This window comes from Capra hircus, chromosome 27 (genome assembly GCF_001704415.2).
Source record: "Capra hircus breed San Clemente chromosome 27, ASM170441v1, whole genome shotgun sequence".
NCBI lineage: Eukaryota > Metazoa > Chordata > Mammalia > Artiodactyla > Bovidae > Capra > Capra hircus.
Genome location: NC_030834.1, coordinates 9,841,565 through 9,863,402, shown reverse-complemented (window position 1 = coordinate 9,863,402; position 21,838 = coordinate 9,841,565). Strand labels below are relative to the sequence as shown.

The window sequence follows — 21,838 nt, the reverse complement described above, 5'->3', positions numbered from 1 at the left end:
ACTATCAACAAAATTAGTTAATATTCATTGAGCAAGTTAGTTAATATTGTTGAAAAGATTGAAATAGTCAATCCATATAACAGGAGTTAATCCAATGCCTTGGAAATAGTAATCAACACATATTAGGTTCTACTATTATCATTTTAATTTTGGCCTGATCATTAATGTTATCCGACTAGAACCGATTATGTGTGTGTGTGTGTGTGTGTGTGTGTGTGTGTGTGTGTTAGTCGCTTAGTGGTGTCCGACTCTTTGCAACCCCATAGACTGTAGCCCACCAGACCCCTCTGTCCATGTGATTCTCCAGGAAAGAACATCAAAGTGGGTTGCCAGTCTCCAAAAGGAACTATAAAAAGAAAGAACGTGAAGTCACTCAGTCCTGTCCAACTCTTTGTGATCCCATGGACTGTAGCCTACCAGGCTCCTCCACCCATGGAATTTTCCAGGCAACAGTACTGGAGTGGGGTGCCATTTCCTTCTCTGAGAACCAATTATATTCTTAGTTAATTATTGGCTAGTTTTTGATCCATTCTACAGTCCATCTAGTCAAGGCTATGGTTTTTCCTGTGGTCATGTATGGATGTGAGAGTTGGACTGTGAAGAGGGCTGAGCACCAAAGAATTGATGCTTTTGAACTGTGGTGTTGGAGAAGACTCTTGAGAGTCCCTTGGACTGCAAGGAGATCCAACCAGTCCATTCTGAAGGAGATCAGCCCTGGGATTTCTTTAGAAGGAATGATGCTAAAGCTGCAACTCCAGTACTTTTGCCACCTCATATGAAGAGTTGACTCATTGGGAAAGACTCTGATGCTGGGAGGGATGGGGGGCAGGAGGAGAAGGGGACGACAGAGGATGAGATGGCTGGATGGCATCACTGATTCGATGGACGTGAGTCTGAGTGAACTCCGGGAGTTGGTGATGGACAGGGAGGCCTGGTGTGCCGTGATTCATGGGGTCACAAAGAGTCAGACACGACTGAGCGACTGAACTGAACTGAACTGAACACAGTGCTTATCTATACTTTCTCCATGTTCATCAAACTATCTCCTCATTTGACACAATTTTAGTCAATGGCTTTATGTTCTATATCATTGAAAATTTTGTGGTGGTCAATCAGATGAGCTCAAGAATTTTTCCTTATAAATAGTATCTCTGCACAGTCACTTCACTGTTCATCATTTTTCAAAAGGCGTCTTAAAGCTGATGCAATAGTTGTTCAGTTAAGCAAGAGTTTACTAGTCTACTCTCTGTTTCTTGTTTTTTGTTTCTGTTTTGACCATAAGTAAATTCTCACCCTTGGAAAGAAGTAGCCTCTTCCTTTTTCTTGAAATGTCTATTTTGTCCTTGCTCTGCAATCTATTATTTCCTATATGATAAACATCACCAAAACTTTCTCAGTGACCAACTTCAACCTCTATTTAATAGGGAGCACTACTGCCAGGCTCTAGGAACACTGCGCAAATGGGAGAATATGAGCTACCTGCAGAAAAATAAGGCCCACAACGGGTGAGAACCCAGTGGATCTGGTACCAGGAGGAAAAGGTTCTCTCGTTGCATCTGTATTATGCATCAAAGTAAGTAAAACACCAGAGTTCACAGGGCCTGAATTATTTAGCAGAAATTATCATTTGGCATTCAGCTCTGCTTTGACACACTTTAGCCTCACCAGGATACATGGCCCCATGTTCAAGATTTTTTTTAAAGATTTCTTAAAGGAATCCAATATTTATCATAAAAAACTTGAGTCTATCGTAAAGCTACGGTGACCATGCTGGCTGAATTTTCCGGGAGAGTTTGCATCATTTTCCTTTTCTTCAAGACAGGTGATTCATTAACTGCTGCACAAAATACTTAAATCCAGCTTGATTTTTATTCCTCTGTTAGACTTCATGAAAATGAATAATGATTTGGGAAAAAATAAATCCTTTGTCAGACCATGTGACCTGGCGATTGTGCCCACAGGTCATCAATTACCTATATTCTGCGAGGGGAAGATTAATTCACGGGCTCCCCTCCCGCCTAGTTAGAAATTGAGGGTAAAGAGGACTCTCAGATAAGGAGTTAATCTATTCCTTAATGGAATGATAGGAGCAAAGCATCTCTTTGTTAAAAGAGCAGCCATGGGTGAGTATCTGGCCTCACAAAAGCCCCTTCTCCTATTCCTGGCAGACTCCAAAGAATGCAATTTAAAATGGCATGGGGACAAGGATGAAGGTGGGGGTGGGACAGAGAAAGGGAATTCTGTATTTTTCTGCACAACAATAAGGTGTCCAGAGTGATGGAGAGCATTGCCTTGCATATTTTGTGGCAGTTAGAAAACTAACACTTTCCTTCTTAAGGCATCTGTTGGTAATAGCACTGATAATTTGCACTCAGTCTTGGGGCTAGTGTGTGTGTGTGTGTGTGTGTGTGTGTGTGTGTGTGTTCTAGGAGGCTGGCATGCAGTTCAGGGGTGGGGGAAGGGAGAGACTCCATAAAAGTTTCTGAGATTTGGAATCCTACCTATAGCCAGTTATTAGCTTGACCTTGCGAGCGTGCTCAGTCACGTACAACTCTTTGAGACTCCATGGACTGTAGCTCGCCAGGCTCCTCTGTCCATGAGATTTCCCAGGCAAGAGTACTGGAGTGGGTTGCCGTTTCCTTCTCCAGGGGATCTTCTCGACCCAGAGACTGAATTCACATCTCCTGCATTGGCAGGCAGATTCTTTACCACTGAGCCCCCCGGGAATGGTAGCATATATTAAATCTTAGAATCTACCCAAGACCCTTATCACATTTTAAAAGTGAGATTTAAGGAAATGTACTGCTAGAGGTTAGGGTGGCGAGTCCATGAAAGGAGACGGATTTTACGGACAGAGGCTGGGCCTCCCAAAAGGGGTCTCTCATAGTGAGGCACAAACCTCAGGACACCTGGGTAGGTACTGAGGCTGGACCCACCAAGTGTATCCTTGCTGAGCACTTCAAGCTGAGGTGCTTTGAGCTTCCTCATCAGTATAAATTCAAAGAGGAACTTCCCTAGAGGTCCAGCGGTTAGGACTCCACACTTCCACTGTAGGGAGCATAGGTTAGATTCCCTGGTCGGGGAACTAAGAATCTGCATGTCATAAGGGGTGGCCCAAATTTTTTTTAATTAAAAAAAAATTTAAAAATGAAAAAAAAAAAAGCTTTTAAAAACAAAAAGAAGTCATAGACACTTGAACCCCTTTGTGTGGTCTGCTGTGGAGCTGACTGAACCAGGCGAGAAAGGGGAGACTTGGTTTCCTGGCATCTGTGTCTCTAACCAGGCCCAGGACATGCCCCAGACCCACGGTGGGGCAGAGTCAAGAAGACCAGGAAGCGCAGATCAGGGAGTTGCTGAAGGGGTCGAGCCCAGTTGCGGGAACAGTGGGCAGCTCGGGAGGACTGAACCCTAATTGACACTTTTCCGCTCTGTCAGGGAATATTGGTCTGATGTTTAAAGGAACAAAAGGGGAAGGTTGTTAAGGCGAGAGTGGTTGCTTGGATTGCCCATTTTCACCTACTTATGCATAATATGGGCTCAAGCATCTCATTTTTCTTAAAAGCACAAGATCATAAGCTAAAGCTTAACTCACAGTCCACACCTATTTAGAATCTGTGCATCCCTTATGCCACTTCTAGCAAAATCACCAGCTGAACCTGGGCTCAGGAACTAGTCCCTGTCTCCCTGGAGCTCTAAGGTGGAGACATCTCTACAGAAAGGGGCTGCCATCATTGTATGAAGTGTATTCAGACCGAGTTTCCAAGGCAAAGAACAGCCCTTAAACTGGATAATGACTAGTGGGTTTATGGTATTCATTCATTCAACACATTTTTAAGGACCCCCTAAATATGTGCGATGCTGTGCTAGAAGAATAAAACTCCACTCTCTGTTATTAAAGAGGTTGAGACCAGGGGAACTGGAGAAAGCAGGCAAAAAATGAAAGAAAAACAATATAATCAAAGAAATACAGTCTCCTGTTGGAACCATGCTCTACCAATTAAGTAAGGTTAAAAGACCAGTCATGCAAATGAGCCTATTTGTGTGGATTTTCATCTTCCAGCCTTCTCCTGCCTGGTACGTCCTTCTTCATCATTGCTTATCTAATCTGGTCTATCCAAAACCTTTTTCGTGGCTCAGTTTAACCATCACTTTCTTGAGATGAAGCTTCTTCTATTTCCCATCCTGAAGAAGCTGACAGTGGCCTTGGGGTCTTCCATGTGTCCTGTATATGCCTTTTTTATATAAGAATGCTGAATTCTGACATGTACTTTTTTCATATTTGTTCCCCTCAAGAGGAACAAGGAAATAATAGTTAAAGTTAAGGAAAATTTTTCATTAATCCTGGGGCCTCAGCTCCTAGTACAATGCTTGCCACATAGTAGGACCTGCAGGTGTTTATTGAAGGAACACAGGAGTTGAGGGTTGGTTTGTGGGATTAGTAAATTGCATGCCATAAAAAGACAAAACAGGAAGACAGGTAACACAAGGGGGCCTATGGTCAGCCAGGAAGAGAACCAGAGTTTTCAACAATTTGTAAACTAACTTGAGGGTTCAACTAGGGAACATTTTCCCAAAAGGTATGGTCATTTCATCATGGTTGTAATATGCATTCTTAGATTTCTGCTCTGCTGTATCAATCTCATGAGAGTCTTGGATTTCTGCTCAATCTCATTCACACCATCATAGACAAGAATCAAAGAATAAGACAAGCAGAGAACCAACTGTTATGTAAGAAGAAATCATGGAAGGCAGTTATGCCATCATTACAGAAGAGGAACCAAGAAAGGTTAGATGTCTGACCATACAAGGGCTGTTATGCCTTGAGAAGTCAGGCAGCTTTTTGAGGCCCATAAGGCATCTTTTATGGGATATTTTACTAAGGGAGGTCAATGTAACTTACACAATGTCACCAACTCTGATTCCTCGAATGACCCCAGTGGAGACGCAACTATCCAGAGAGAATCTCAATATTAACCAAGGTCCTAGAATGTGCCAGAATTTAGTTGTGTATTCCTGGCTATCTAAATTCCAGATCAAAGGCTGCTTGCAACTACAGATCACATCATTGTTACTGGAGTCTCTCACTGTCCCAAAAGCCCTGCTGTTCTAAGCTCAGGGGAGAAATTACATAAAGGTTGATGAACTGATGTCAGAGATCACATTTAAAGTTTCTGACTTAACAAATTGAGAATGGTCCTAAGCTACCAAGTAAATGAAGGGGAATCCAAGATTGTCTTTATAAAATATGGGTTTCAATCAGATGGCAAATATTTGGTCAGACTTTTTCAATGCAGTGTCCACATCACTGAAAGAAAAAAAAATTTGTGGAGCATCCTAAGACCGCTTATTCAAAGCATTTCACAAAGTTAAGAAGTTTTCTGAAGAATTCCAACCTCATGAAAAACCCTGACTGACTCAGCCAAAAATCTAGTTTTGAAATTCCATTTTATTTTATCATAAGCTTTTTTTTTTTCACTCCATTCAAATAACCATCTTCATTCTTCTTCAGGTAAATGTAAAAAGCCTAAGAGAAAGACTTTTATTTCAGAATGTCAGAGTGAGGAATCCTGCGACATTGTTCCCCAGCAAAACAGCTATAAATGGTGTAAGTTATTTGTTTAAAAAATTATTCAAAGTCTTTGAAAATTATCCTAAAAGTAAATACCACATTAAAATCTTTTTCAGGAAAACATACTAACTCTCAGTAAGAACAGTGAGAGTTCCATGGCACTACAGAGATGACCTGTGCTCTCCCTCCGGACCCCCCAGCTCAGCATGATGGCAGCTCCACTCCACTGTGTGTGGTCAAGAAATTTGGGCTCCCCTTCCCATCAGCTCCCAGTTAGGAGACATCAGGAAGAGCAGGCCACTAACCTGAACCACATCCCCTTCAACTCCAAGATGCAGAAACTAAATTCCCAGCAAAGCAACCCAGAAACTAGGTACTCTCTCCCTTCAGTCTTATTCATAAGACAGAAGCTCCATCCCCCACACAGCTGGCCCAGAATATTGGAACCGTGATAAGATGTGCCCCAGTTTGCTTGTAGGACAAAGGTTCTGTGCCTGGGAAACAAGCTAAGAAGACCAGAGGCTGTCACCTCTGCCCAGATAATGAAGCAGAGCAGTCACTCTGAGAAAAGCAGTGGCTCAGAGATTTTTCCATGAGAACAGAGGGGAAATAAGAACAGGGAGCTGCTAAGCTCTCCCCAGAGGAACAGACCGTGTTTGAAATAGAGTGTGGGAAAGTTTAAGCATAAGGATGCTCTCAAGCACAATGGCGGTTTTGGTGGTAAGCAATTAAGAAAAAGCCAATCAGAGCAACAAGCTAGTTTACCAGAGAGAACCAGAGAAAGAGACAGCTAAGGCGTGCCTTCTCATCATCAGAACAAACTGCAAAGACTTGCCTTAAAAATTAATGATACAAAAGGGACTAAATTTAATCAGATTGGCATTTAGAGTATTGGTAGAAACAACAGAGCAATCATCCAGCAACAAGCAGAGCTTAAGAGCTAGGTATGATTCCAGCAGAAGAAGACAGCTTAACAGAGGAGATTAGGGAAAGAGACAGTTCACTGGAGTCCTGCAAAACCCACTGTCAGCCCACAATGACTGTGCACTCTCCTAAGGATGTTCCTCTGAGGAATCTGCAACTACATATAGTTGGGGAAAAGGATATAATTAAAATAATCTAGTAAAGACACTGGACAAACAAATAAGCAATCTACAACAAAAACAAGTTCAAGAGAGTGGGAGAATTAGTTTCCAACGTTGCCACATTACCTCAAATATCCAGTCTCCAACAACAATAAAAATTATAAAGTAGGCAAAAAAAAGAAAAATGTAACACATATACAAGGGAAAAAAAGACAACCAAAAGACGGTCCAGATAGTAAGTTTATCTGGCAAAGACTTCAAAGCAACACCAAAGATTTCAATTACTGATGTGTTCAGAGAATTAAAGGGAATCATGTTTAAATAATGGAATGTATGATGCCAATATGCAGTAGAATAGAGAATATCACTAAATAAATAGAAATAATGAAAAAGAAAATGGATATTCTGGAGTTAAAAAGTACAGTGACTGAAATTAAAACTTCATTAGAGAGACTCATCAGTAGCTTTGAGCTTACATGAGAAAAAAATCACTGGTCTTAAAGACAGAAAAAGAAATAGAGATTATGCAATTCAGAAAAGAAACAAAAACAAGAATTAAAAAAAAAACTGAAGACTGTCTCAGAGAAATGTAGAACACCATTAATCACACCAACATATGCATTAAATTATAATACCAGAAGGAGAATAGAAAGAGAATGGAGCAGAAAAACATATTTAAAAAATATTGACTGAAAACTTCCCAAATTTGAAGAAAAATATTCTCATACACTTCCAAGAAGTTTAACACAACTCAAGTAGGATAAGCAGAAAATGATCTCTGCATCACAACACATCATAGTACAAAAACACTGAAAGCCAAAAACAGACAGAGTTTTGAAGTAACAGAGAAACACAGCTCACCACGGACAAGGCAACCACAATAAGATAAACAGTTGATTTCTCATCAGAAACAATGCAGGTCAGAAGACGATGTGATGACATACTCAGAAGGCTGAAGAAAACAAAATCTATCGACCAAGAATCTTATGTCCAGCAAAACATCCTTTTAAAATTTACGGTGAAATAAAGGCATCCAGAGATTTTTTAATTTTTTTAATATAAATTTATTTATTTTAATTGGAGGTTAATTACTTTAGAATATTGTATCGGTTTTGCCATACATCAACATGAATCTGCCACAGGTGTACACGTGTTCCCCATCCTGAACCCCCCTCCCTCCTCCCTCCCCGTACCATCCCTCTGGGTCATCCCAGTGCACCAGCCCCAAGCATTCTGTATCCTGCATAGAACCTGGACTGGCGATTCGTTTATATGATATTATACATGTTTTAATGCCATTCTCCCAAATCATCCCACCCTTGCCCTCTCCCACAGAGTCCAAAAGACTATTCTATACATCTGAGTCTCTTTTGCTGCCTCACATACAGGGTTATCGTTACCATCTTTCTAAATTCCATATATATGCGCTACTATACTGTATGGGAGTTTTTCTTTCTGGCTTACTTCACTCTGTATTTTTAAAACTGAATTTGTTGCTAGCAAATTCACACTACAGGGAACACTAAAGAAAGTTCTACCTGAAAGCAAAACACATGAGACAATAATTTGAATTTCACAAAAAGAAACAAGAAACAAAGAGCACCGGTGAAGGTAATTATATAATTATAAAAGACAACATAAATGCATGCATCTCCTTTCTTCTCTTAGCAAATTTAAAAAAATATATAGTCACATGCATATATTTGTATAGTCGGGTCAATAATACATAGAAATATAATGTAGAGGATAATAATAGTACAAAAGAGGTAGGTGGGACCAAATCTATATCATAAGGTTGCAACTCAAATCCATAGGAGTTAATGTTAAGAACCATAGAGAATAAATAAAAAGGTTATTACAGCAAACACTAAAATACATACTGTCTTCCTTTCATTTCTAGCTTCCTTATAAAATTGCATAAAACAGCAATTATAACAGTGTATCATTGGATTTATGACATGCCTAGGCAGAATACCTATAATAATAGAAGCATGAAAAATAGGGAGAAGACAGCTACACAGGAGTAATATTTCTATATCTGGTTAAAATTAAGTCAGTATAAATCAAGCAAATTCAGAGAAGTTAGGATGTATATATAAACCCTAGAACAATCACTAAATAAATAATTCAAAATAATATGGTGAAAAATCACTTAAGGAATTAGAGTGGTGTAATACAAAAATTCTCTTAATGCAAAGGGCCTCCTGTACTGCAGGCAGATTCTTTAGTATCTGAGCCACCAGGGAAGCCCAGTACAAAATATTCTGCGAATGCAAAAGAAGGTGATATAGGAGAAACAAAAGAAGAAAAGAACATAATTCATACAGAAATTAAAACCAAAATAGTAGACATAACTCCGACTATTTAGCAACAATGTGAAAGCATTGCTGCCACCCAGGCATTCAGCCGAGTCTGACTCTTTGTGACCCAATGGACTGTAGCCCACCAAGCGCCTCTGTCCATGGAATTTTCCAGGCTAGAACACTAGAGAGGGCTGCCAGTTTCTACTCCAGGACATCTTCCTGATCCAGAGATCGAACCCACGTCTCCCGCATTGGCAAGAGGATTCTTTACCACTGTGCCACCTGGGGAGCAGCATGAAAGTTTTGTCTAATCAAAATAGAGAGGATAAGACTGGATAAAGAGAAAATTTGGCAGATCAATATGTTGTCTGGAGGACACACACTTTGGAGTCAATGATACATATGAATGAAACTAAAAGGATGAAAAGATATATCTGGCAAACAGCATCCTCAAGGAAGCTGCAGTGACTCTTAGAAAAAGACATGGGCAGTACACTCTTTGACATCAGTCTGAGAATTATCTTTTTCGATATGTATTCTCAGGTAAGGAAAACAAAAAGACACACATGGGACTATTATCACACAAAATACTTCCGCAAAGAAAAGGAAACCATCAACAAAACAAAAAGACAACCTACCAAACAAGAGAAGATATTTGCAAATCAAAGAGGTTAATATGCAAAATATATAAAGAAGTCATACAACTCACAATAAAAATTTGATTAAATAGTGAGCACAGGAGTTGAAGAGACATTTTTCCCCCAAAGAAGACAAACAGATGGATAACAAACATGTGAAAAGTTGCTGAACATCGCTAGTCATCAGGGAAATGCAAATCAAAGCCACAAGAAGCCAAAACCCCACACCTGTCGGAATGGCTACTTTCAAAAAGACAATAAATAACAAGTATCAGCTAGAACGGAGAGAAAAGAGGACCTTGTGCCCCACTGTTGGGAGTGTAAAGTGGTGGAGTGGAGTGTAAAGACTGTTAACAAGTGTACCAAGGTTCCTAAAAGTTAAAACCAAACCTACTATATGAGCCAGCAATTCCATTTCTGGGCTTCCAAAGAAAAAACAGTAATTTGAAGTGATATTTGCAGCCCTATGTTCAATGCAGGATTATTTACAATAGCCAAGATATGGAAGCTACCAAAGTGTGCATTAACAGATGAATGGACAGTAATCATAAAAAGGAATGAAATTTTGCCATCTGTGACAACATGGATAGACCTAGAAGGTATGCTACGTGAAATTAGTCAGACAGGGAAAAACAAGTACTGTATTATTTCACTTACAGGTGGAATCTAAAAAACAAGACAAATGAACAAACGTAACAAAAAAGAAACAGTCAAAGTACAAACAGGTGGTTGCCAGAGAGAAGGCCGGTAGGGGGATGGGTGAATTAGGTGAAGGAAATTAAGAGGTACCCGCTTCCAGTTACAAAATAAATGGGTCATAGGATGAAATGTATGGTGAGGAAACTTAACAATAACGTGATATTGCATGGTGACGAAGGAGATCAAAAGGCACAAACTTCCAGTGATAAGATAAATAAGTTCTATGGATATAAAGTATCATAACAAGACTCATTAGCACTGGTATATGATATATACGAAAGCTCTTACGAGATGAAATCCTAAGAGTTTTATCATAGCAAAAGTATTTTTTCTAGTTTAATTTTGTATCTGTATGAGACAATGGATGTACACCTAAATTATTGCGGTAATTCAGGATGTATGTAAGTCACACATACATACATACATACATACACACACATACATACATACATATACATACATACATACATTTTGTAACTTAAATCATTATGCCGTATACCTTAAACTAATACAATGCTGTATCTCAGTTACATCATATTAAAATAAGTAGAGTTAAGTAAAGGGTCTGAATAAACATTTCTATGAAGAAATGGCGAATAAAAACATTAAAAAGTGCTTGACATTACTATCAGGAAAATGCAAATAAACCACAATGAGATACCACTTCATAAACCACTAGAATCAGTTCAGTTCAGTCACTCAGTCGTGTCCAACTCTGTGACCCCATGGACTGCAGAATGGTTAGTATAAAAAAGATGGGTGATAAAAGGCATTAGCAAAGATGTAGAGAACCAGGAACCCTCATCCACTTCTGGTGAGAATGTAAAATGGCATCAGCAACACTGGAAAACCATCTGACAGTTCCTTAAAAGGTGAAACATGGAGTTACCAAATGATCCAGCATTTCCAGTGCCAAATGCAATCTTCCTTGTTTACAGGTGTGTACCAGTATCCCCAAGGTTTTAGAAGTTTGGTATTACGAAAGACCTCCATTAGCACCTGCTTCACTAACTGAAAGAAATCCCAAGGGGATTTTGGCTTTTAAGGGGACTATCTGGAAAATGAAAATAGCATTCAGCTTTTGTTTTGCATTGGCCTGCATTGCAGGCACCCCACAGCAGCCCCTTCGCCAGGAATTACGCAGCATCTCGGCATCAAGCCACCATAGCTCGGAACTGCCTCTGAGCTTCTGTGCTTTAACTCAATCTATTTTGTGCCTCTAATAGCAAGATGTGTTTCTTTGCTTTATGCCATTCCAGCATATGAAAGGTTTCATAGGAACACTCTTCTTTCAGACAGTCAGGAGAGCCTGCCTTTGCAAACTTACCTTCTTGCAAATATTTATTTGTGAGCCCCAAATTCAAACTTGTGGTGCTTTGGTGGTAATTTATGGGCACGTACAGAGTGTCAAAAAATTTGTCACCTGCCACACATGTTCTCAGCTGAGATTTAACAAGGCAACAGTGCCTTCTTGCCTCTAACGCTGTAAACAAGTGTTCTTTTCATGGCCCATTCAGGTTCACATTCTTTTTGTTGCATGTGTGTGTGCTCTTTGTTGGTGACTTCATTGCTTCAAATGACCCCCAAGGGTAATGTTGAAGGGCTGGATAGTGTTCTCAAGCACAGGAAGGCTGGGAGCGCCTTATAGAGAAAATAGAAGTGTTAGACCAGCTTCATTCACGCATGAGTTATAGTGACGTTTGCTGTATGAGTTTGGTGTTAATCCACCAACAATATTGTACATCCAGAATAAGGAAGAAAAAATTCACGGATCCATATGTGAGATCACTCCAGAAAGTGGTAAATTAATATCTGTAGTGCATGATGAAGCTGCGGAAAGGCTGGAAAAGTGGCTAAATGTGTGGATTCACAAGATAACCACCAATGGAAAAAATACAATGGACTGCATTATTGTAAGGCTAAAAGTCAATGAAATGTACCGTGTTATGTAGAGTCAGGAAAATATTTAAACATTTCTCGGCTCATTTTATTATAAAAAGAATTACATATAGTCAATTATTTGTAAGAAATATATATTAAATAAAGCACGTATAAGGAGAAATGCATAAAATGAGGTTACCTATTGATGGATGACTGATCAAAGTCTTGGGACCAGCGGCTTGCAGGAACTTAACCCTGTACTTCCTCTAGAAGCTATAGCCCAGTATTTGCTAACTCAGAGCTGGTGACTTTACAGAAAGTAACTATCAACACATGAAAAGTGGGAATTGAATGTATATTTCATTCAAGAGAAAAATACATGTCCACATGAAAATTTTTTGAAATTTTTTCTTTTTATGTGTACGTAAAAATTCATAACAGCATACTTTGTAACAGCCCAGATGTGGAAATAAGCCATAGGCCTATCACCTGAAGAACAGGTAAATAAAATGTGCCATAATCCATACAATGGCCCATTATCAGCAAGAAAAAGAACAAGGTACTGATAGGTGCTGTAACCCAGGTGAACCTCAAAAACATTATGCTAAGTGAAAAAAGCCAGCTACAAAAGACTGTATACTGTATGATTCCATTTATATGAAATTTTCAGAGTAGGACAATCTATAAAAACAGAGAAGTCACATAGTCATTACTGAAGAGTAGGAAAAGAGGGGACAGAGTGAGGAAAAACAGACACACCTCAGCAGGTACAGGGTCTCTTTTTGGTGAGAATGATATTCTACAGTTTATTGTGATAAGAGTTTCACAGCTCTGTGACTGCACCAAAGACCAGTGCCTTGTACATTTCGTATTTCTAAGTGGTGTATTCCCAGGTGGTGCTAGCAGTAAAGACCCTTCTGTCCAATGTGGGAGATTCAAGAGACGCAGCATGGATCCCTGGGTCGGGAAGATCCCCTGGAGAAGAAGGAAATGGCTGCCCACTCCAATTTTCCTGCCTGGGAAATCCCATGAACAGAGGAGCCTGGTGGGCTACAGCCCACGGGGTCGCAAAGAGTTGGACACGACTGAAGCGTCTTTGCTTGCTTACTTGCATCATTGCCTTACAATGTGGTGCTAGTCTCTGCAGGACTGCAAAGTTAATCAGCTAGAAGTTTGCGTATATCCTTCCCTCTTGAGCCTCCCTCCCCCGACCCCATCCCCTCCTTCTAGATCGTCACAGAACACTGAGCTCCCTGTGCTAAACAGCAGGTGCCCACTGGCTACATGTGGCATAGGCACACACGGTAGTCTACATGTATCAGTCACAATCTTCCCATTCATCCCCCCAACCCCATCTACGCGTCCATCCTCTACACCTGCAGTGAGTTGTAGGGGATATGAATTATATCTCAATAAAACTGTTAGAGGGAAAAAAAAATGATACACTTAAATGTTCTAAAATCTCAAAGAAATACTAACATTTGAAGCATAACTTTTCTGGGCTTCTTTTGCTTGGAGGCAAATCTACTGAGACAGGGAAAAATAAATAAAAAGTATTTTCTTTGCATGGGCTTCCTTATAGGAGTATATATCTCAGGACTAGCTGATGTCCTTGGAATTCTGATCACCAGTGTCCATTTTAGCTAAAGGCATTTCTTGGCTATAATAGAACTCTATCTGCAGCTGCTACTAAGCTACACTTAAAGGCGAGAGCCACCTGACATTCTCCGCTAGAGTCAGAAATAACTGTAGCTCCCAGCACATACCGTGCGGTAAGATGAAATGTCCAACAAATGCAACTATTTCCAGAGTTATGTATGTCATTGCTTATTGTCTCATATCTAACTCTGAAAAGAGGTAGTAAGCGGGAAACACTGTTCCTTCTCCTTCTCTCCTACTTTACTTGGACCAAAAGACCTAGAAAAATTCTTCCTGATTGACTGCAGGGTCCTGAGCAATTTTTCTCCCACTGTTCTCTCTCAGGCATCCTGTCCCATTCCATTTAGGTTGTTTTCTCTGTCGTCCCAGCCTACTCAAATTACACTCAGATGCCGGTCCGTTTTATCCAGGACCCTTGTTAACTTCATCCACAGCTTTGTGGCTGACCTCTCCCAGTCCTGAACATCTGTGCCTTAAGTTTTGATTAGATATATTTCTTTAATTATTTCATTTGCATTTTTTAAAAATTAGGATTGTCACTCCAAGAACATCTTGAAGGCAAGAACTTGAGGCATGATACTTCTTCCCCATCTCCAAGTCTGCCATGGGTCTAGTTACACGGGAAAAACTCAACAAACATGAACCAAACAGCTGCTGAATGAATGAAGTGGCCATCCACAAACCAGTTCTCACTTCTTCGTGTACATCTACTTTCCGCATAAAATTACCTCTCCCCTGCTCTCTTGCCAACATTACTTGCTCTGTCTCAGAAAAAGGTCAATTGGCGTAGAGTTCAGACTCAATACTGAAATGGACATAGTGGCAATGGTGTGCTATCATGGGAGCCTGCCCACACAGGAAGGATGTCTGCTGGCCAGGAAACTGGATGGTGACCAGATATCCCAAGAGGAAGCGACAGTGTCTACAAGAGAGCTGGCCAGAGCCTCGTGTCCCAGCGTTGACTAGAGATACACACCCTGAACCTTGAATGGAAACCATCCCTCCACGGCCATAGGATTGGGGAAAGTGGTCCTCTTGACAATAAGGGAAAGAGAGACAGGAGGTGTCTCCCCTGGACAGTATAGAATTCTCTGTGGGCCTTTGGCATTTGGAAGGCACCGGGTGGTTTTTCCAGCCACTGAAGGAGTGTTTAAACAGATGGTAACAGGACTTACAAGAAAGACCCCAAAAGGGAGAAATGAACCAGACCTCCCGAGAGAGGACCAACACATAACTCAGATAAGCCCCACTAACTAACAGAAGTGGCAAACAAAAGCGTCGCCACTGCATAGCTGTGCCACTGAGCACCAAGGTGGTGGGAGATGCAGACAGGGCAGAGAAAGGGCTGAGAGCTCTGAAAATCGAGAAACTTCCGAAGGAAAAGCTGTCTGAAGATCAGACAGAGTTGAGGTGGCTTTAAAACCGGAATGCCATGTATGTGTTTGTTTCATAGTAGCTCGAATCTGCTTCTATCATAATTGATGGGTTTACCTGTTCATGGTTGAGATTACCTTTCACTGTTATGGATTATATCTCATCTGTCTCTACATTTTGAGTGTCTCATGCTTTTAAAAGTATGTCAAATGGAGTGACTAGAATAAAGAAATATGGAAATTGTATGTCAAGTCACAAGTACCACCTTTATTAAAGCTTGGTTATCTGAAAAAATAAAGAAATAAAATCAGAATGCCATCCACGGCAGAGAGGTTCACCTCCAGAACAGTCCTAGTCACCTCTGCCAGCCACGCTCTCAGGCTCCACGGTCTCCACACACGTGCCTTCCGAGTCACACACAGGGCCTGTATGTTTCCCAGCAGTTAGTTTCCGTGACTCTAAAACAATCTTAGGACTTACTCTTCTTCCCTTTTCCCTCACCCCCCCGCCCCCAAATGGTCTATTTCTCTCCACCTCTCACTGCACATTTGTCTTTTCTCCCATCACTCCCGTCACAGCCCGAGTCCTTCTCCAGCACATGCCTCTCCTTTAGACTCTTTATAGCACTTCGTTCACATTCTACAATGATATAATTTAGGGATTTAAATCGACTTATTTCCTATCTGTCTCCAGCCACTAAGTTATTCAGGACCGTGTGGCCATATCTAGAGCAGAAGCACTGGCCTGGAGTCTACAGTATAAGCCACAAACACAGCCACACTTAAAAGTTTAACAGACCTATTAAAATATTAAAAGAACCTATGAAATTAATTTTTAAATATATTTTATTTAGTCTGATATATTCAAACTATTTTCCTTTCCACATGTATTCAACATAGAAATTATTAAGGAGGCATTTTAGAGTCTTATGGCAACCCACTCCAGTATTCTTGCCTGGAGAATCCCAGGGACAGGGGAGCCTGGTAGGCTACCGTCTATGGGGTCGCACAGAGTCGGACACGACTGAAGAGACTTAGCAGCAACAGCAGCATACTCCTACCTGCTAAGACTTTGGAGTCTGGAATTTACACTTACAGCACAACTCATCTCAGATTACCTGTGTTTCAAGAGTTCAGGGGCTTCACAGGCCAGTGGGTACAGGGTTGCATGGCATAACTTGAGATCAAAGTGAATAATCATTAAATACTAGTTGAACTAAAGAATGAAGGAAGGAAGAAGGGAGGAGTCAGTGAATAACCAAATGAATAAATTCCCATTTTCACAGGTCAGGAAAGTGAAGCTAGAATGTTTACATAAATTCTCCAGCATGGCAGATGTTTAGCGTGTGGGGGGATGGGGCGCTGATTTTTGAATCCTTGACCCATAAAAGTCAAGGCAGTGCTGTTTCCATGATAAGGCGCCGGCATCTTAGGTCAAGTCTTCTCGTCAGAAACTTTCAAGGGCTCTTTACTTTACTACTACCTAAAAATAAATTCCTCGTCGTGACATTTAAAGTCTGCTAGGAGCTAATGCTCAACACACTTTTCTACTACTTTTCATACATAATATGCCCCAACCGAACTGATGTTTTTCAAAGTCAGGAACACCAAAGGACCTGCTAAGAGATGGTCTGAAGTCCCAGCTGCCAGCATCTCTGCACTTCCTAGGCTGCCTGCCTGCCCTGGTCGGATGCTGCAGGTGAGCAGAGATTCAGGGCTTCTGATCCCATCTCTGTCTCAGGTTGGAGAGCAGTAGGCTCCCCGGGAGAGGACAGTTCTGTCGCTCTTTCTTTCTCTGCCCCAGCACAGTGCCTGGCACCTGGGGGCTTACATGGTTGAATGAATGCTCCCCCCTCATTCTACAACCACAGGAAGGACTTCCCTACATGTCCTTCTTCACACAGCTCCTCCCACCTGGGGTTTCCCCAGTCTCTGCACATGCAAGGGTCATTCAGATGCCATCTCCCTCACTGGGGCTTCCCCAAGCCAGCCCACCACCAACAGATCTCGTTCTCCCCTCACAACTGCACTCAGGTGTCTGCCCACACACTTAGCACCACCTAGCAAATATCTCACTGTTTATACTAGAACGCTCATTCTTTGGTCTAAAAATGTATTATCCAGGTGTTTTGTGTGATGTCCTAAGAAAAAACACAAAATACTGAATTAAAGAGGAGCATATCTGGATTCAAAAGATGCTAGTTCAAGTCCTGGCTTTAAATGTACTAGATGTCACTTATAATTATTGAGTCTGAAATTTCTCCCCAGTTATTTATGAAATAAAATCTGCCCTGTTAGTCTATTCATGAGATAAAAGTCAGGATAAAGGAATATAATGCATAGAGACATAGCTTCCCTCATAGCTTCAGTTGGTAAAGAATCTGCCTGCAATGCAGGAGACCCAGGTTCGATTCCTGGGTCGGGAAGATCCCCTGCAGAATGAAATGGCAATCCACTCCAGTATTGTTGCCTGGAGGGCTACAGTCCATGGGACCCCAAGAGTCGGACACGACTTCGAGACTAAACCTTTTGGAGACATACTTTGCAATTTGGAAAGTACTTCTCAAGTTATATATATATGACTCCCAGATGGCACAGGGGTAAAGGACCCACCTGCCAATGCAGGAGACATAAGAGACACAAGTTTGATCTCTGGGTCAGGAAGATCCCCTGAGGAGAAAATGGCAACCCACTCCAGTATTCTTGCCTGGAGAATCCCATGGCAAGGAGGAGGATGATGGGCTATGGTCTTTGAGGTCACAAAGAACTGGACACTACTAAGCAACTGAGCAGACACACACATACACATATACACATATTTATGTATATAAATGTATAACAAATAATTACATTATTATAATTTAACAGATTGTTCATATATATGTACATATTCAAATAGACTGGGGAATGGATGCATATTACCTTATTTATCTTTTTCAATGAATTTACTTATCCCTGACATTTTCTCACTTATTTACTGGTATACATGTTTCATGTCTGTCTTCTGCCATTGTGATGTATGCTTCTTGAGGCCAGGAACCCTGTTTTATTCACAGCTTGACCTGTAGTGTCTATAAGAGGAACTGCCATAGGCCATTCAATAAACATCTGCTGATGAATGAAAAACTATATACACACAAAATAAAATGAGAATTCTGAGAAGATGTTAACAACAGTGGCACCAGTTTTAATATTTATCTAAATCCTCAAATAAAAGCAGAACTCAAAAGTCAAATAAAAAAAAACTCACAGTCTAACAAAACTAGGTGACAAAGTATTCCCATGAACTTCAAAATGCAATGGGATAAAAATAAACAACAAGATCTAGAAGCCTTGTAGGTATTAGCCTCTGTGCAGGAAAAGAGTAATGCCATGGAGCATTGTTGGATCTCAGAGCAGGAGGACCCTCAGCGGCCAGCAAGTCCTCATGAGAAAGCACGGCAAATCCATGGGAGGACAGTAGTTGAAATGAGGAGGATTTACCTCACCCCAACAGCAGAAAGGTACCAGGGTCTACGTAAGGTCGGAAGAGGCAGGCACAGTCTAGCTCCTTGGAACTTTCAATATGACCCACTAGAATTCTCTCTAGGACAGACTTGATACTGACGAGATAATTGCTGAAGGCAGAATCAGAATCTTGGGGTTGATGTAACACACTAGATTGAAAATAGGTAGCCAACAAGGACCTCCCGTATATGGCAGGGAGCTCTGCTCAATATTCTGTAATAACCTAAATGGGAAAAAACTGAAAATTAATAGATGTATAACTGAATCACTTTTCTGTATACCAGAAGCTAACACCACATTGTAAATTAAGTTTATTCCAATATAAAAGAAATTGTAAAAAAAACATTTAAGAACATGGACAATGGAGACAAAGAAAAAAGAGGTTAAGACAAATGCGGAGAAGAGAAAAAGAGCCAAAAATATTCAGTAAACAAGCCCTTGTATTTTCAAATACTATACACACACACATACTCATGTCAGTAATGGAAAAAGAAAACAGTTCTGTTAAGTTAGGAAGCCTTGAAACACACTTCCTTCTAAAAGTTCAAGAGACAAATACATGATAATAAGCAAGAGAAAAACATAAAAATAATATGCCATAAAAGTTGTTTTCAAAAGGAGCAAAATAACATGCTTACATAAAATGAAAACATATCAGAAATAAGTGTTTTCAAAACAGATCAAAACAGTAACCTTCTATTTCAAAGCAAACTAAGACACTTTAAGAAACTGATACAAGGCATGAAAGGACAAGATCAAAATGAGAAAATTCAAAAATTAGGTGTAAGAACCACAAAAATAAGTGGAAATAAAAAGAATAAATCATTGCTTCAGAAATGAAGACTAAACTAGAAGAAACAGAAGATGAACAAACACAATGAATAATTCTCTAAGAGAAAGAAATAGAAGGAAAAACCAAGGAAAACATTTAAAATTCTAAAGAAGTAGAGATAAAAGGGATTCAATAACAAGTGATGAATTGAAAAAAGACAAGGGTGATCCAATATATGAATAATAAGAGACCTTGAAAGTGAAAGTGAAATAAAATAAAGCAAATGCACTGGCATTTCTTAAAATTGAAATTAAAGCATATATGAAAAGAACATCCTCTGAATGTCAATTTAGAGCAACCGCTCCTAAAATACATTCCAGGAAAATTATTGAACTTTAAAAGTAACAATTAAAAATGTATATTTGCACCTCTAAAAACTGAATTCTTCCTAAAGGAAGACAACATTAAATCATCATCAGACTTTTCAACGGCAGAGTATTTCTTTATAAAAATTAGAGTAACATATTTCACATTCTCAAGAAAATATATATACAACAAACCTGACACTTCAACAGAAAGAGTTCAAAGTAATAACAGGTCTGAACTCGGGTAATTTTGTTCTCATGTCTCTCCTGCTGTATCTGCTGAAATGACTGCTGCTGCTAAGTCGCTTCAGTCGTGTCTGACTCTGTGCGACCCCATAGATGGCAGCCCACCAGGCTCCCCCGTCCCTGGGATTCTCCAGGCAAGAACACTGGAGTGGGTTGCCATTTCCTTCTCCAATGCATGAAAGTGAAAAGTGAAAGGGAATTCACTCAGCCGTGTCCAAATCTTCGAGACCCCATGGACTGTAGCCCACCAGGCTCCTCCGTCCATGGGATTTTCCAGGCAAGAGTACTGGAGTCGGGTGCCATTGCCTTCTCCTAGGAGACCTCAATAGAAGATGGGTGGTTGCCTAACATACATGATTACTTATGAAATTAAGATAAAGTTGGTTATAGGAAGAAGGTATAGTATGTAGTGGCTGTATGTTCAGATCCTATGGATTTAGTATAAGTATTTATATTAGTGAGAATATGTGCTGCAAAAAAGATATATCAGTCAACACATGAGTTGACTCATAGTATTAGCATTGCTGGGCTTCCCAGGTGGCTCAGTGATTTAAAAAAAAAAAAAAATCCACCTGCAAAGCAGGAGACGAAAGAGACGCAAGTTCAGTCCCTGGGTCAGAAAGATCCCCTGGAGGAGGAAATGACAACCTACTCCAGTATTCTTGCCTGGATAATTCCATGGGCAGAGGAGCCTGGCGAGCTACAGTCCATAGAGTCACAAAGAGTCAGACTCAACTGAGTGACTAAGTACACATGCATTAGTACTGCTATTTGCAAGCTGTTGTGTGTATAATATTGGAGGCAGTAAATGAGTAATTATGAGATACTTTAATTTTCTCATTTCCTATGTCTTTGACATTTCCTGTGTCAAGATGCTCAGTGGGGAGAAAAGGGAAACAGAAGAACAAAGGAGAGTAACACCTGAAACCATGAAACCAGGAGAGCAAACCCGGAAATCACGATGGAACTAGAAGAATCAGTATTTGCTCCTGAGATAAGATCAGTTTCTATCCACTGAAGAGACCTAAAGACAATCACAAACTCAAGACAACACCCCTAGAGCTCAGAAACCTAACAATCTCAAGAAACCATTCCCACCAAAGTAAACTCAGTCTTTCTTTTGGGGACAAAAAAAAAAAAAAAAACTGATTCCTGGAAATGTACAAGATATTCCAGGAAGTGTACGAGATGAGTCTGGGCTATCTTGCCATACTAGATAACAAGAATGCTATCAAAGACAACCACAGTCATGACCCAACGACTCAGGGGCAAACTTGAAGAGGCTCCTACTGACAAAAGATGAACTTCAAGAGAGATGGTAATTGTAACTGACTGAAACTCACCAAAATATGTTAAATCCATGCATTTCATAACAGTATTTCTTAAAGGTCTATCAGATCACCTTTGCAGGGAGCCCAAAAAATTGGTAAGTAAAACAAGAAAATAAGGCAATATTTCTGCCTTTTCTAAAAGAACTGTAAATGAGAAAAAGTGCTGCCTGTTCTAAATAATTCCAACTAATCAATGAAAAATTATGGGATAAAACAATTTTGCAAACTTCAGCGGATTCATTGATCTAGGCACTGAACACCAACAGCTGCTAACATCACTGAAAGAGAGACAATCAAATATCATGTATCTTTGGATGGAAGAATCCAACACCATTTAGTCTTGCCAAAGGCATCGATCCCAAATCTTATCAAGACTCTGGATCCATCTGCCAATTTGCAGCACACAGAAA

The 21,838-nt window shown here is 40.3% G+C and overlaps 1 protein-coding gene across 1 annotated transcript in view; it reads right to left on the bottom strand.

Annotated features, from left to right (window-relative positions):
- The window catches only part of ZMAT4 (zinc finger matrin-type 4), a 315,794-nt gene that overhangs the window by 105,773 nt on the left and 188,183 nt on the right, over window positions 1-21,838 (bottom strand). The window lies entirely within an intron of this gene.